Here is a 15,322-nt window from a genome sequence, read left to right as displayed (position 1 = left end):
CTGATATTTTGGTATACACCTGTCTTTGTTTTAACCTTTACAGCATCTTAATTAGCCATGGGCTAACCTTTATAAATCATTGTTGCTCTTAGAAAGTAAACACAATTTGTAAAGGAGACAGGTTCCCTCTTTTTGCACCTCTGAAGAATGGTGTCACTGCATATAAAAACTAGCAGTCGATTTAATAAGCTATTTATTCCTATAATAAGAGAAACCTTTATTATTCGTGAAGAATAGACCGCATTTGGGGATACTATAATAAACGGAAAAGATAACAATTGAAATTCTGAATATATTAGAACCACAGTGTGTTGCAGGCCAATTAAAATTGACAGCCAAGTGAAGCAAATACTCATGGATAAATATAGAAAATTCAAGTTGTTGTTAGGGTGAATTTTTTTTTCTATGTGCTTCCACCCTTGCTTCTGGATATTCCAGTTCATTGTATTAATCTTTCTGCTCTGCTTCTGAATTTTAATCAAGTTGAATACTGATAGATAATAAAATTTTAATTCATAGTAGAATATATTGGCGGTTTGATGTATTTAGTACCCTCATGTTGGGAAACTAACTAGGAATACAAGCTTTTGTAGACAATACACAATTTTCATAATCTTAAGCCAGGATGAGAAAATAGACAGTGTGCTCCCCATTTTATCCATGTGTTCACCTCTCTGTATTAAATTAGTATTGGCAGCTGAGTGGAAGATCACAGCCTACAGCTGCTCTAACCTTCAGCAGCAAATGACGCTCACTGAATTGCCTCCCTGGGCCACTAAAGCCCAGGAAGCTTAAAAATATAGGTTTGATGCTAATGATGAGAAAACTAATTCAGAGAATTAGCAATGCTTAGAGCTTGAAGGAGAGTTAGAAGTAAACTATTGTTGGTGGAAGTGATGCAGTTTATGACGTTCTGGAGGAACGTTGTATATAAGACAAATCTGACAATTGAAGATGAAACTTGTATAATAAAGTAAAATGCCAAGTGCCAATTAGTGAGTATCTGCTGAATATACATAATATTAATTATATAATATGTAATTATTAAATATATATATGTGGCATATCGAATCTCTCTGATTTAGTGGGTACTATAACAATTATAAACGTGCTAAAACTGCTTTCCAGAGAAGTTAACTACCAGACCCTGGACTACCTCAACTAGAGCTGAGACTCAAACTCCAAAGCTCATTCCTGGTCCCTTCTGATCTCAAGGTCCTGCCCACAGCCAACGTAAATTGTTTTCCGTGAGATCTGGCGCTGTCAGGAACAGGTTCATAAACATCTTCTAAAGTTTCCAAGATAATGTTCAAGAGTAGCTGGGTGTGATCTCAGCACAAACTATTTTCTTTAAGCCCGAGTTCAGTTCTGGCCTGAAAGTCACGTTTGGCTTCTCTCTAAGCTGGCATCTGCAGTGTGGGGGTGTGTTTGTGGGTGGGGGGCGGGGAGATGATGGAGGAGGAGAAGACAGCTGTTCTAGAAACAGTGAGAGAGAAATGATCAAGTTTAATGCTTTCTGCCCTCAGACAAGATTAATATCTCTTAAGTATATCTCTAGTTAATAAACTGTGACAGAGTAGCCGAGTTTGGATCCAGAAAAGACGTAATGATTGGGCTTCTTGTAAATAATGCTTTTTAAAAAGAAAGGCCAGGTAGGTCTCTACCATTTTTGAAAACAAATAGTTTAGGGACTATCAGACGACTCTGAGTTTGTAAAAAGAAGTAAACAGTGCCATCTACTGGACTGTAACTTCGACTTTTTTTTCCCAGATGATCTAATGGTGTCCATGTGTAATCTATATATGGGGAAACACATTTGTTACTACTATCCATGAAGATTTCAAACTACTTAAAGATCGTTTTTCCTGTGTTTGTTTCTTATAAATACATTCTAAAAGAAATGACCAATAAAAATGGAACAATTGCTTTGAAGGAACTTCCCTGTAATGTTTTAGAAACCCTTTCTAAAAGGAAACTCCACTGTCCTGCATAGAGGCATCACCAGGTAAAACTTGAGAGAAATCCCCACAGGTTTCTGGAGTAATCCATTCCATCTGCTGAGCTGACGAGTCGCATCTCTAACCTTAGTGTGATCCACATCCAGCACCCCCCCCAAAAAAAGCCTTTCGTTTCAAGGAAAATGGGAAAGAGAAGCGTTCCTGGTGAGGGAGCCTCAGCTATGCAGAAAGTCTGTCTATACCACTCCCCTGTTAGAAAAATGGTTTCTGTCAGTCTAGTTGTTGGCTGTTTGTGTTTCTTCCTTGTACTGTAAGACACCTTACCTGGGGAGCTCATGAAGTAAACGTGTCCATTGAGCTCAGTGTTGTAAGCAGATGGCTCCATTGGTTTACTCTCTTATTAACTCCTCCTGGGCTAGGCAACACCATAGCAGATGTCGTCATCATGGGGGCATCAGAGAGAGATGGGTGCCCTATGCTCTTTTCTTGTATGTTGCTTTCAACAAGATCAGTTGGACGTTTGTCAGGACCAGTATCAACCCATTCTAGAGACCTGATTTGGATACCAGTGGCTTCTTGAGTTGCTCATCTGTTAAAGGCTTTGATACTTTCCAACAATGCCATGTAAGGGACCAAGCTCATAACACGTGACCCCTGAGAGTTGTGTGAAAACCATATTTGCATCATAGCAGACCTGGCTGTATCATCACCAGCTCTCTTCATGGGAGAATTCTATGTGCTGGGGCACCTGCCTGTCTCTACCTGCTGTCATCACACTCATGCTCAAGAGGACTCATTCAACACCCTGGACAGCACTTCTCAGGCTGTGGGCCTTGGTGTCAGCTTCACCTTGGGAGTTCACTGAAATGAGGAATTTGTAATATCCAAGCCCTTCTTAGTGCGTCATGCCTCTCTGTCCTCTAAAGCTTTGTGCGTCCCCAGGCTCCATGCCAGTGAGTCTGAGCCACTGGGAACCTGCCAGGCCATCCTGGGGTATCTCCATCATGGTCAGCTGCAGTTCTAGGGAATCTTCAGAATGTGTCTCCAAAGGCAGTCCTTGGACCAGGAAGTATGGCGAGCGAGATCTGTTGGCTGACTCCCCAGCCAAGACCTGCCCGTCCTCATGGCCAGGTACAGCCCTTACAGACTCCTCATCTACAAACTTCTTTCATTCCCTGTCAGCTGATTCCTTTCATTGTCCCAATCTTGATGGGAATTTTTTGTGGCAACTAATCTCTTTCAGAATGCCAGCTTTTAATTAACTGGAGCCCACAGGGTAGCAGGTAAAGTCTGGAAACCCAAACATCACGTTGTCATGCACTGCTATCTGCCAGTAGACAGGCCGGTCTGCATCCAATGCTGTGTTTTCAAACTTATAGCTCCTTCTTCAGATAATGTGTCCCCTGCCTATAAAAGCTCTGTTGTGGCAGAGAGCCCCCTGCGCTTGGGGCAAAGCACACTCTGAAGAGTAGGCAGCTGGGACTGCAATTTGGTTATTGAGTCTATTGGGACTGGCAACTTCTACTCTCCTAGGAAACATAGGTGCATACATTGAAAGACAGCAAAACAGGTGTATCTCTAACTTCTCCTTACGGTAGCAAAGGTGCTCGTCCCCAGGGCCCAGGGCACCTCTATATACAGCTAGTTCATTCATGTGAGCACACTTTCAAGCGTATCCGTACTAACATCTTTTCTCCAAAGTCATAACACATACCTTCTGGGCTAGAACATGGTCACAGACCACTTTAAAGTAGCTCTCAAGTTGTGTGAAGATTTGCAGTCTTCAAGATTTGTGTGAAGATTTGGGGAGGAAGAGAACCAGGCTGACAAAATACTGTCTCAAAAGAAAAAAGAGAGGCACATATAATGTCACCTGAGGTTGTCAACTAACCTTTACATGTGCACACATACAAATACATGCACACGTGTGCATGCACACACACACACACACTGCACACACACCACACAAACACACACACTGCACACATACACACACATACACACACACCACACACACACCATACACACAAACACACACATTGAACACACACACACTCACTCACACACACACAGCACACACACACACAGCACACACACACACTACACACACATACACACAGCACACACACAAACCACACAAACACATACACTGCACACACACACATACCACACACACATCACACAAACACACACTGCACACACACACTTACTCACACACCACACACACACACACACACACACACACACACGAGGTAATCTGGGAGAGAATACACCATGAGCATTATTATTCACTTTACATTGATGCTTTCCAACCCAATGGACATATTCTTATTAGAGATAGGAACTGTCTTCCATTTGTATCTTCCAATAATTCACATACAAGTACACAGTAAATATTAGCTCATGTGATGTGACTTTATCCCTCACATCTCCTCTCAGACATAATTTATTAACAACAATTTGTCAGCATGCTCGCTAGCATTGATTAGCCATTCATAGATACTCCACTTTGTGAACTAGGCAAGACAGAGTGACAGCCTGAAAGCCAGCCCCTGCTACTGTACTCAGTGCACAATGAAAGTCCTGGAAACAGTGCAAAGTAGTAAGTTAGAAACATGCAGGACTTTTGTGTCTTTGGAAGATTTGTCACTGCAGAGTCACAAAGGGGAAATGTCTCAGGTGACAGGCATAGTCCCTTTCCACACCAAACCTTTCTTACTTGGAGATCCGGCAGCCTCTTCTACTCCTCAGGATGACCCAGCTGACTTTCCCTTACATAGACCTGTCAGTCAATCTCATTCTTTGAACATGCTCTGCCCATTCTTCATGGTGTCTCAAAGTCATAGCCACGCCTTCTACCGAATGGCCAGCGTATCTGGTGCAGTGGATCTCTGCTCTGGCTATGCATTAGAAGCATAACTTTGTAAAGTGGTCATGTTCAGGTTCCCTAAACAAGTTCGAGTTATTTGGCCTGTAACTTTGCCAAGGACTTAATGTTTTAAACATGTTTCTGGGTAATCCTAATTACCCAGTGAAAATGGAAAACACTCTACTTTCTGATTTACATTGTGCTCTGTTAAGGGATCCTATTTTGCCTTTCCCCTCACACTCGGCCCACAATCCCAGCTGAAGGTTTGCATGTTAAAAATTAATACATGTGAGTTCAGTTATTTACAAAAATCAAACAGGGACATAGACTGCCTGAAATAAAATAAAATAAATTATATAAACACAATGAACAATACAGTTACACTCTGACCTACTTTTGACATCTTCTGGAAATAACTAGAGTCCTTGGCTACTTTAAAGTTTCAAGGTTTGAGATTCCCAAAACACGTTAATGAACTTGCCTAGTTAATGTATAAATTATAAACTGGTGTGAAAGAAAAAGTTCCACTAAAACACAACCTTGAGACTTTCTGCCCACATTCCCTGTCTTCCAAAGCATTTCAGTCAACATCTACTGTTGGTAAAATGAAAGTTAGGAGATGAGATTCTTTTTTTTTTTAGGGGAATGTGAGTTGGACAGAATTTAGAGCCTTTCCTCCACAATCAGATGTCCTGCCCAGCCCATGATGAGGCCAGTGATTGTGTCAAACTGGGTTACTGCCCACTTTGCGCCATTGCCAGGATTTTAGATGTGAATTTTTATCGAGTACAATAGCGTGGGATAGCTCTCAGCCTCCCGCTATATCTTGCCTAGTACATAAAGCGTCTGGGGTACTTGTGAATGGCAAATAAATGTGTGTATAATGAATTCATTAGGATAAAATTACTCACATTAAGAAAGAGTACCCTCCTATATAATTTGAAATCGCTTAATTGCATTCAACACTACTAGAACACTAATATTTTGGTCGGTAATCAATGGGAATGATAATAGCATAAAATCTACATGTCTAACATCTAGTTTATCAGTAAAAATTAGCTAGTTTAGAAGGCATAATTTGTTTATAAAATGTGTTTTTGAATCATTCAAAGAATGAACATTTTTATTTGCCAATCTCACTGACCAGGCCTTTATAAGTGCACAGGGAACTTTGCAAACAATTGTAGAGGAATTCCTAACTAACTGAAGGATGTGTCTTGGGCAGGCACATCAACTACTGACCTAAAGTCAGAGGACCATTCCACGTTCCTAACGTCTACTTGTGCAAGCCAAGGAGAGCCATTTCTTCCACCTGCTTTATTCTTTATATCTTTCTATTTTAAGAATAATTTTGTCAGAATTTTCTAGGTTTGTATTTTGTTGCCATTCTAAGGTTTCAGAAATGTGTAACTGAAAAAAATCAAAAAGATTTGGTAAGTCAGAAGGAGGAAAAGACAGGAGGCATGGGTGTGGGGTTCGCCGGAGGTCCCCGACCTGCAGCTTTCTTTTTAATTCATGGGCTGATTTGTGTGGTTGGTTCTCTTAGCTCTTTGCGGTTGACACAGTAGCACTTGACAACTATTGAGAGACAAAATGGAAGGCAGTGACACAGTTGCATAATATGCTTCTAGGTGTGGATTCTTGCTTCTTCACAACTGTTATTAATACTGGATAAATGCCCAGATTTTTCCCTCCAGAGAAGATCAAGAGAACAGAAAGTAGCTGTCAAGACATGATGATCCTCTGCAGCCATTACAAGGACAAGGGAAAGTCTAGAATATACCTGGTGAGCAGAGCCAGCTTTGTGACAATTAGTAACTAACAGTGACTTGAAGTTTTCAGACTACTGATGAAGTGATAGGAAATAAAGGGGGTAAGAAGGGCTGCAGGAATGGAAGAGAAAAGAATGAGTTTAGGATGAGAGAAGAGGAAGCCATTTCACTCTACCCCATTCTAAGATGGGTCCAGTGGTGTTGTCCTGCAATCCTGACTACTCAGGAGGCTGACTGCATCAGCTACAGGAGGAAGACAAGACCAGTTTAGGCAACCTAGACCCTGTCCCCAAATTTAAAAATACAGAAAAGGCTTGGACACAGCTTAGTGGCAGAGCTGTTGTTTAGCATATGTTCAATCCCCAGTACCACAAAAAGAAACAAACAAAAAATATTTATTCTTAAGTACCTGCATGAAAAACTAGATTTTCTTTGTTGGCTCTCATAATTTTTAAGGTTATAAACTGGCTAGAAACATCCCTTCAAGGCTAGGAGTGTCACTCAGCAGTTGGTTTGCTGTTCATTGGTGTGCATAACACATTGGGGATCAATCCCTGGCTCTAATACGTTGATTGTTCATGCCCGTAATCCCAGTACATGGGAGGTGGAGTTAAGAGAAATCAGAGTTAAGATCATCCTCTGCTACATAAGGAGTCAAGGCCAGCCTTAGATACATGCACTTGTATCTTTCAGCTTCTTGATGGGGAGGGGAAATCAACTTGTTCTACAACTATGGCAATGTAGGCCAGCGAATGTGTCACTGATCTGAGAACCTTTAAGTACCAAGAGTGTACTGGGGGAGAGCCAGACAAGCATCTCTGGGGTCTGTCTGTTGAAGTGAAAAGACTCAGCAGGAAATCTATGCAGCATCACCAGGCCAGAGGAGGAGCCAAAGGAGATGGGAAGTGGTCATTTGGAAGACACCTAAATATGCAGAGGGGAGAAGAGAGACAACATTTTCATGACCTTCCAGATGGGTTTCTGGAGCTCACGTTGTTCAAAGAAAGAACAGGCTACCATAAGCATTCCTCTGAGTAAGTATTTAAGTATCACCTTTGTGGTCAGATAGCTCACGCTCTAATAAGTCTTTTTCCTGATACATCTTGCTAACCCATAAGTAATTGTTTTATTCCTAACCTTTTGTTCCCTGTCTCATTTATTAAAAATGAACTAGAAATCAGAATATTAACTCTGTTACTGACGAAGTTGACTGGGGAGCATGTTGATAGATATTTGGTCAAAAGCCTTGTTATGTTGAATTTTCTCTGACAATAACAGCCCAGAATGCACTCAGTGTACAGGCTGCCTTACAGAAGAGTCATGGGCTAAGCTAAGCCTTCGTACAACCCTACAGAAATAAATCACTCTTCTACTGGAGATAAAAAAGGCAGATTAGAGATAAGCTGGCAGCGTAGTTTCCATTCCTGAAGAGAAGTGTGGACATTCTCTTCCCGTTATGGAAACGTAAGGCCTGAGGAATCAATGCTCCCCACTGTCTACCCCACCCATTCCCCTGTGCCAGCGCTTCTCGGCTCCTGTGTGTCAGAGGCCTGCCTTGTCTTGTCTACCCCTGACCAGCTGTACCACTTTGGTGCTGTTGGAAGACACTCACTACTAGGTCACACACAGTGCTTCTGCTCCACTGCCAGCTACAACAAGACCTTGGTGACTCATGCAGTGGCCCCTTCTGAGACTATGCCTTATCTGACTCCTCAGCTCTAAAATATTCCAAACCATGCTAGGGAGGAGCCCATGCACCATGTTCTAAATACAAAAATCCTTGTTTAAATACCACTGTTCCTATTCATCAACGTGTTCTGTGAACACAAGTCTACTCTACACTAGACATTTCTAAGGTCAGCATCAAGTAATCCTTGCTTTTTACTAAAGAGATGGAAAGTTGGGAATTTTGAAATGAAAATAGATTATGGCTTGGGTTTTAATTCCAGTTCTGACACATACTAGTTATGTGACTTGATTTGATTTCTCTTAACTTTTGTAATTTCATTTACAAGTTGTAGATTAGTGGCGGGCAACATCAGTGATTAATATTAAAGTTTTAGTACAAGTTTTCATACTCATTATCATATTTAAAATTATAACTTCATGTAACAAATTCTATTTTATTTTTACAGATTTGTATTTTTGAGGCATGGTCTTGTTAGGTAGCCCTGGCTGGCTCACGCTTTACAGATTTGAAAAGTCTGAGGCCAGGTAAATATTAAGAAACTTGTTCAAAGTTGCATGAACTTGGGCAAGGTGCCAAGAACATTTACTAAGGAAAAGACAGCCTTTTCATAAATGCTTCCGAGAAAATGACCTCGACAGATGCACAGATTAAGTTGAAGTTGGACCCTGGCTTAGACTTCATACAAAAATAAATTCCAAATGAAAGAAAGGTCTAAGTATAAGACAGACAAACTCTAGGGTGGTTACAATGAGAGGATCCCCTTAAGTCTTAGGCATTTGAAGGCCTGGTCTGCAGTTGGTGGCTATTTGGAGAGGATGATGTGACCTGGCTTTGCTGGAGGAAGTATGCTATTGGGGGACCAGCTTTGCAAAGGCTGTGCACCATTTCGAGTTAGAGCTCTCTGTTTCCTGCTTATGGTTCAGTGTGAGCTGTGAGCTGCTGCCTGTACTGCCGCTTCATCATCATAAACTCTAACCTGAAAACGTAAGCCCACAGTAAGCTCTTCTAATGTTACTCCAGTCATGGAAAAGGAACTATATATTTGGGTAGTGGTGGCACATGCCTTAAATCCCAGCCTTCAGGAGGCAGAGGATGGAGGATCTCTGTGAGTTCAAGGCCAGCCTGGTCCACAGAGATAGTTCAAGAACAGCCAGGGCTACACAGAGAAACTTTGTCTCAGGAAAAAAAAAAACCTAATACAAACTTAGCTTTGTGCAAAAAGATTGGAAAAGATTTCTTGGATATAACACCTAAGCACAGAAATAAGAAATAGGTGAATTGAACATTACAAACGTTTCAAATTTTGGTATGTCAGAGGATTCAATGAACAAAGTGAAAGGCAACTGTAGAATGAGAGAAAACATTTAAAAAAATCACTTTCCTTAGTAAGAATGCAGTAACAATGGCAAAGCATCCTGAGTTTTTAAATAGGTAAAGAATTTGAACAGACATTTCTTCAAAGGGGAATACAACAAATACTGCATCTCAAAGCTTCTCTTCTGAAAGCCAGAACTCCAACTACTCTGTACATCTATGTGCACAGCAGCACTGCGCTCAGTGGCTAAATCACAGAAGCAGCCCAGGGTCTATCAGATGCAGACAGCCAACTGCCACTTGTTAAGCTGTGGAACACAACTTGGGAGATATAAATCAGGACCGCAATGAGATCCTGTGTCATAGATGGCTGCCATAGGAAGATAAATGTGGGTGAGGTGTGGAGAACCCAGAGACATTGTTGTCTGGTGGGAGTATGAATGGTGCAGCCAGTGCAGGGAAGGTATAGTAGGTCCTTAGAAAACAATGCACACCCTGTGGGAACCTTCTAGCATAGGATGAGTACACTGCACTTCTTGGTATTCCAGTCTGCTTTGTGTTACAATGATACTTGAGACTAGATAATTTAACAAAGAAATACTGTTTGTCTTGCAGTCTTGGTATCTAGGAAGACCAAGATAAAGGCCAGGGATTTTGATTGCATTCTCACATAGCCCGAAAGTAGGACACAAGAAAGACCTCTCTGCCCTCTCCCACTCACGACACTCCTTTTTATAAGGCTTTTAATCCTCATATGAGTACAGTGTTCTCATCATCTAAATGTTCCCTCTACAATGTCGCATTGGAGCCTGAGTTTCCAACACGTGAACTGGGGGAGGGGCACATACAGACTTATAACCATGGTTGGAGTCAGGGCTCAAGGAAATGTTTGCACCTCCATGTTCATAGGGACATTGTATCCAATGGCTAAAACACAGAAGTAACCTAGGGTCCATCAATATATGAGCAGGTAAGTAAAATGTGGTATATGATTATATTCGGCCTTAAAGAAGAAGGGAATTCAAATGCACGTGTAAGCCTTGAAAATGTCATGCTACATGAGACAGGCCAAGCAGTAGATGGTTCTATTTATAAGGTGTTCCTAGCACAGTAAGACTCATGCCAATGCAAGTTCAAGGCTGGGGTTCCAGAGGCTTTGGGGAGAAAGGGAAAAAGAGTTATTGTTGGCAGCTTAGAGTTTCAAGTTGGGGTGGTAATTCCAGCACAACTGTAACATGAATGTGTAGATTCAAGGCCCATGTCCTCCCTTCTTTATAAATACAAGATTCAGTCCCAAGATGCTGATGTCTCCCACATCTGCCCTCTGAAAGATGCTAGGAGTACTAATAAATTATTTTAATGGACACCCTTTAGTGGTCATTCATGGTTTCTAAATTCTGTTTCTTAAGGAGCACCATAGTAAAATGGCTGACTGCGTATCAGAGGCAAGGACGCTGGATGGTATGTCTTACACAACTTGTCAACTCCTTAACACAAGTCATATATGGAGAGTTTGAGGTCATATCCAGTGACCATAGAAGCAACTTGGGAAAAGCCCTCACTGGTCAAAGACAGGGCTACTTGAACATTAATCATTGTTGTCACTGTTGTCATCATCATCAACACCATCATCATCTCATTGGTTAAAATGCCAAGTCTATAAAATTAATGAGGTTATATCATGTTTTAAAACTATGACATATTATACATGTATGTTGTTAGAACATGATCATATTATCTGAAAACTGGAAATTAAGGTGAAAGAATAAAGTATGAATTGTGTTCCTCTTATAGGAAGCATGTTTCCATCTAACTAAAGAGTAGATAAAGCAAAAAAAATTTTGGCCATACTGGTGGTTGAACCTAGACTTTTGATCATGCAAGGGAAGTGACCTCCATTTACTCTAGGCTTCACTAAGTCGCGCAGGCTGGCTTTGAGAGCTTTCTGTAGTCCAGGAAAGCCAAGAACAGAAGATCTTCCTGCCTCAGCCTCCATGTAGTTGAGATTACAGGTCTGTGCCATCAGACCTGGCTACCACAGCAAATAAAGCAGTTCTCCTCTCTGAACTGGGAATATTTATTGTCTACCTCATAATATCATTGTAGCACATTGTAATGCTCAGCAAATGTTAGCTTTCACGATGACTCTTTTGGAAGAGTTCTCTCTCTGTATATATAACATCTCTGAACATGTTATATAATAAAACTACATTTTCTAGAAGAATGCATATTGATCCATATTTATTCTTTTGTACAAAGCTCAAGTTCAAGTAGATCAAGGACCTCCATATAAAACCAGATACAATGAATCTTATAAAAGAGAAAGTGGGAAACGGCCTTAAACACATCGACACAAGAGGAAACTTCCTGAACAGAACACCAATGGCTCACACTCAAAGACCAATAATTGATCAATGGTAGGTACCTCATGAAACTGAAAAGCTTCTGTAAGGCAATACTGTCAATAGGACAAAACAGCAACCTACAGATTGGGGGGAAAAACCTTCACTAACCCTACACTCCATAGAGGGCTAATATCCAAAATATTCAAAGATCTCAAGAAGTTAGACTACAAACAAAAACAAAACAAAGCAAAGCAAAAAAAAACTAATAAAAACAACAACGAATACCCCAATTTAAAAATGGAGTAAAAAGCTAAACGGAGCAGTCTCAACAGAGGAGTCTTGAATGGCTGAGAAGCACTTAAAGAAATGTTCAACAATTTAGTCATCAGGGAAATACAAATCAAAATGACCCGAGATTCCACCTTATACCAAACAGAATGGCTATGATCAAAAACTCAAGAACAGTACATGCTGGTGAAGATGTGGAGAAAGAGGAATACTTCTCCATTGCTGTGGGATTGCAAACTCGTACAACCACTGTGGAAATCAATCTGGTGGTTCCTCAGAAAATTGGAAATAGCTCTCTACCTGAAGACCCAGGTATACCACTCCTGTGAACGTACCCAACAGATGCTCGGCCAGCCCACAAACACTTCCTCTACTATGTTTATAGCTGCCTTATTTGTAATAAACAGAAGCTGGAAACAACTCAGATGTCCCTCAACTGAAGAATGAATACAGAAATGTGGTTCATTTACACAATGGAATACTATCCAACTATTAAAAATGAGGACATTATGAATTTTCCAGGCAAATGGATGGAACTAGAAATTATCCTGAGTGAGATAACCCAGACTTAGAAGCACACACATGCTATGTACCATTAAGTGGGTATTAGCCAAAAAGTTCAGAATACCCACAATTTAACTCACAGACTGTAGGAAGCTTAACAAGGAGGAAGACCCAAGTGTGAATATCTGAAACCCACTTAGAAGGGGAACAAAAGAATCATGGGAGGCAGAGGGAGGGAGGAACCTGGGTGTGAGAGGGGGTGGGGGAGGGGAAAAGGAGGGACAGGATCAAGTATGAGGAGAGACAAGAGGGATGGAGGGACACCCAGAAGGCCAGGAGAATGAATCAAAATATGCAGCAGTGGTGGGTAGCGGGGAAAGGGGGCACCTATAGAAAATCCCAGAGACCTGGGATGTGAGAGGCTACCAGAACTTGACGGGATGTCATCTGATCTGCCCAACAGTAGGGAGATAGAATCTGAAGAGACCGCCTCCAGTAGATAGACATGGCACCCCAGTGGAAGGATGGGGCCACCCACCCATCTTCAAATTTTTTAACCCAGAATTGTTCCTGTCTAAAGGAAATACAGGGACAAAAAGGGAACAGAGACTGAAAGAAAAGTCACTGAGTGACCAGCCCAACTTGGGATCCATCCCATGTGTGCACACCAAATCCTGACCTGATTTCTGAGGCCATATTGTACATGCAAACAGGAGCCTGGCACAGCTGTCCTCTGAGAGGCTCTTCCAGTAACTGACTGAGACAAAGGCAGGTACTTAAAGCCAACCTTTGGATTGAGGCTGGGGGCTCACATGGAGGAGTTAGAGAAAGTCTGACAGAGCTGAGGGCCATTGCAACCCCACAGAAAGAACAACAGTGTCAACTAACCCAGACCCCTCAGAAATCCCAGGGACTAAGCAAGAAAGCAAGGTGCACACAAGGGCTGGTTCATGGCCCCAGCAAGTGTAGCAGAGGACTGCCTTGCACGGCCTTAGTGGGAGAGGATGTGCTTAATCCTCTGGAAACTTGATGCCCCAGGGAAGAGGGATGCTGGTGGGGGTGAGGTGGAATGGGGGTGGGGAGCATCTTCTCAAAGGTTGGGGGGAGGGGTAATCAGGTGAAGAACTCAGGGAGGAGGGACAGGGAAGGGGGGCAACTTTTGGAATGTAAATAAATAAAATAATTTAACAAAAAGAATATTCTTAAACTGTATTTTACTATTTACAACATTTAATTTCAAATCATAATAGTCATTATCCTAAACCAAATTACATTCTCAAAGATTTTACCCCATTTGCTCTTCCAAAATGTCTAAGGTGAGCTGGTAAGATTCTCACAGAGCAGCAAAGAAGGCTTCTATGGACCAGGAAAATGTTAACCCTATGTATGCCAAAATGACCTGTTAGGGAACAACATGAGAGGGTTACCAAAAAAACCTGGTAACCTTGGAATATATTAATAGAAATCCAAGAAGAGATAATACCCATACTTTGTTGATCAGACTACACTTTAAGTGCTTTTTGTTTGCATCTTGCATAGGATAATGTCAAGGCCACATATATCTAAAGAGGCATAGTTTATGTGGTAGAAATGCTAGAAGTTATATCATACATAGTGTGGTAGAAAAATTGGGAAAATTCAACCAAGAGAAAAACCTTACAAATGGCCTAAATTCCTAGCTCTTTAAAATACAATTTAAAGTCATGTTTTTAGTAAAAGTAACTAGAATATATATTATTCATAATATATTCAGGATGTTTTATATCTCCTTTTCCTTTTCACTCACTTGATGAGTTCATATTTTGTCAATATTTATAGATCTTTATTTACATATGTAATATTTGGACTTTATTTCTGCCCACCATATTAATAGTGTTAAAGTTTAAATTCAGATATATTAGCAATTACATAGGTAATAGTAATTATATTATATGTGTGTTATTATATAGTTAGCATATGGTATATAGTATATAGTTAGTACATAGTCTGTATAGTGTGGCTTACTGATTGGTTAGTCATTGCTTTTCTATCTTGCTATGCATATAATTCATCAGATATCCATGATTATAGCAGCTATAATTATACTACAGTGCATTTGAAAATTCACACATCTGGGAAACATCCTAATGAAAGCCTCAAAATCCCTCTGTACAGACAGTCTCCAAGGCTCAATGAACATAGTTAAGGCTTCTGCTAGAGTCTAAACTCAGGAAAAGTACCCCAACCCTCAAACCATTAGCTAATGGAATATTGCTATTTGCAGAAGAGATTAAGCATATTTAAAAGTAATAGAATGAGTTATTTTCAGGGTGTAAGAATAATGCAATTGGCACAGAAGGCTAATTTCTGGATGATGTTTTTGCTACAGATGTAATTAGAAAATATATAAATTATGTCACATGGAAAAACTGTATTAGAATTATAGTTAAATTCCATACTATTCCTAAGTATATGGAAACACAGAAGAACATGACACTTGATGGAGTCATGTGAAATATTCATTACTTTATGGTTAATATATACATTATATTCAGAGAAAGCTCACAACTACCACTTTTTTTTCTGAAAAACTGTTTTATTTT

The 15,322-nt window shown here is 40.6% G+C and overlaps 1 long non-coding RNA gene across 1 annotated transcript; it reads left to right on the top strand.

Moving 5' to 3' along the window:
- Positions 1–1,450: 1,450 nt before the first annotated feature.
- On the top strand, positions 1,451–12,959 carry LOC120097048 (uncharacterized). The gene is made up of 3 exons (XR_005494129.2): positions 1,451–7,633; positions 8,735–8,813; positions 11,013–12,959. It is a non-coding gene; the product is annotated as an uncharacterized LOC120097048 (long non-coding RNA).
- Positions 12,960–15,322: the final 2,363 nt, after the last annotated feature.

The sequence above is a fragment of the Rattus norvegicus genome, chromosome 15, assembly GCF_036323735.1.
Source record: "Rattus norvegicus strain BN/NHsdMcwi chromosome 15, GRCr8, whole genome shotgun sequence".
NCBI lineage: Eukaryota > Metazoa > Chordata > Mammalia > Rodentia > Muridae > Rattus > Rattus norvegicus.
This window is presented reverse-complemented; position numbering and strand designations above follow the sequence as displayed.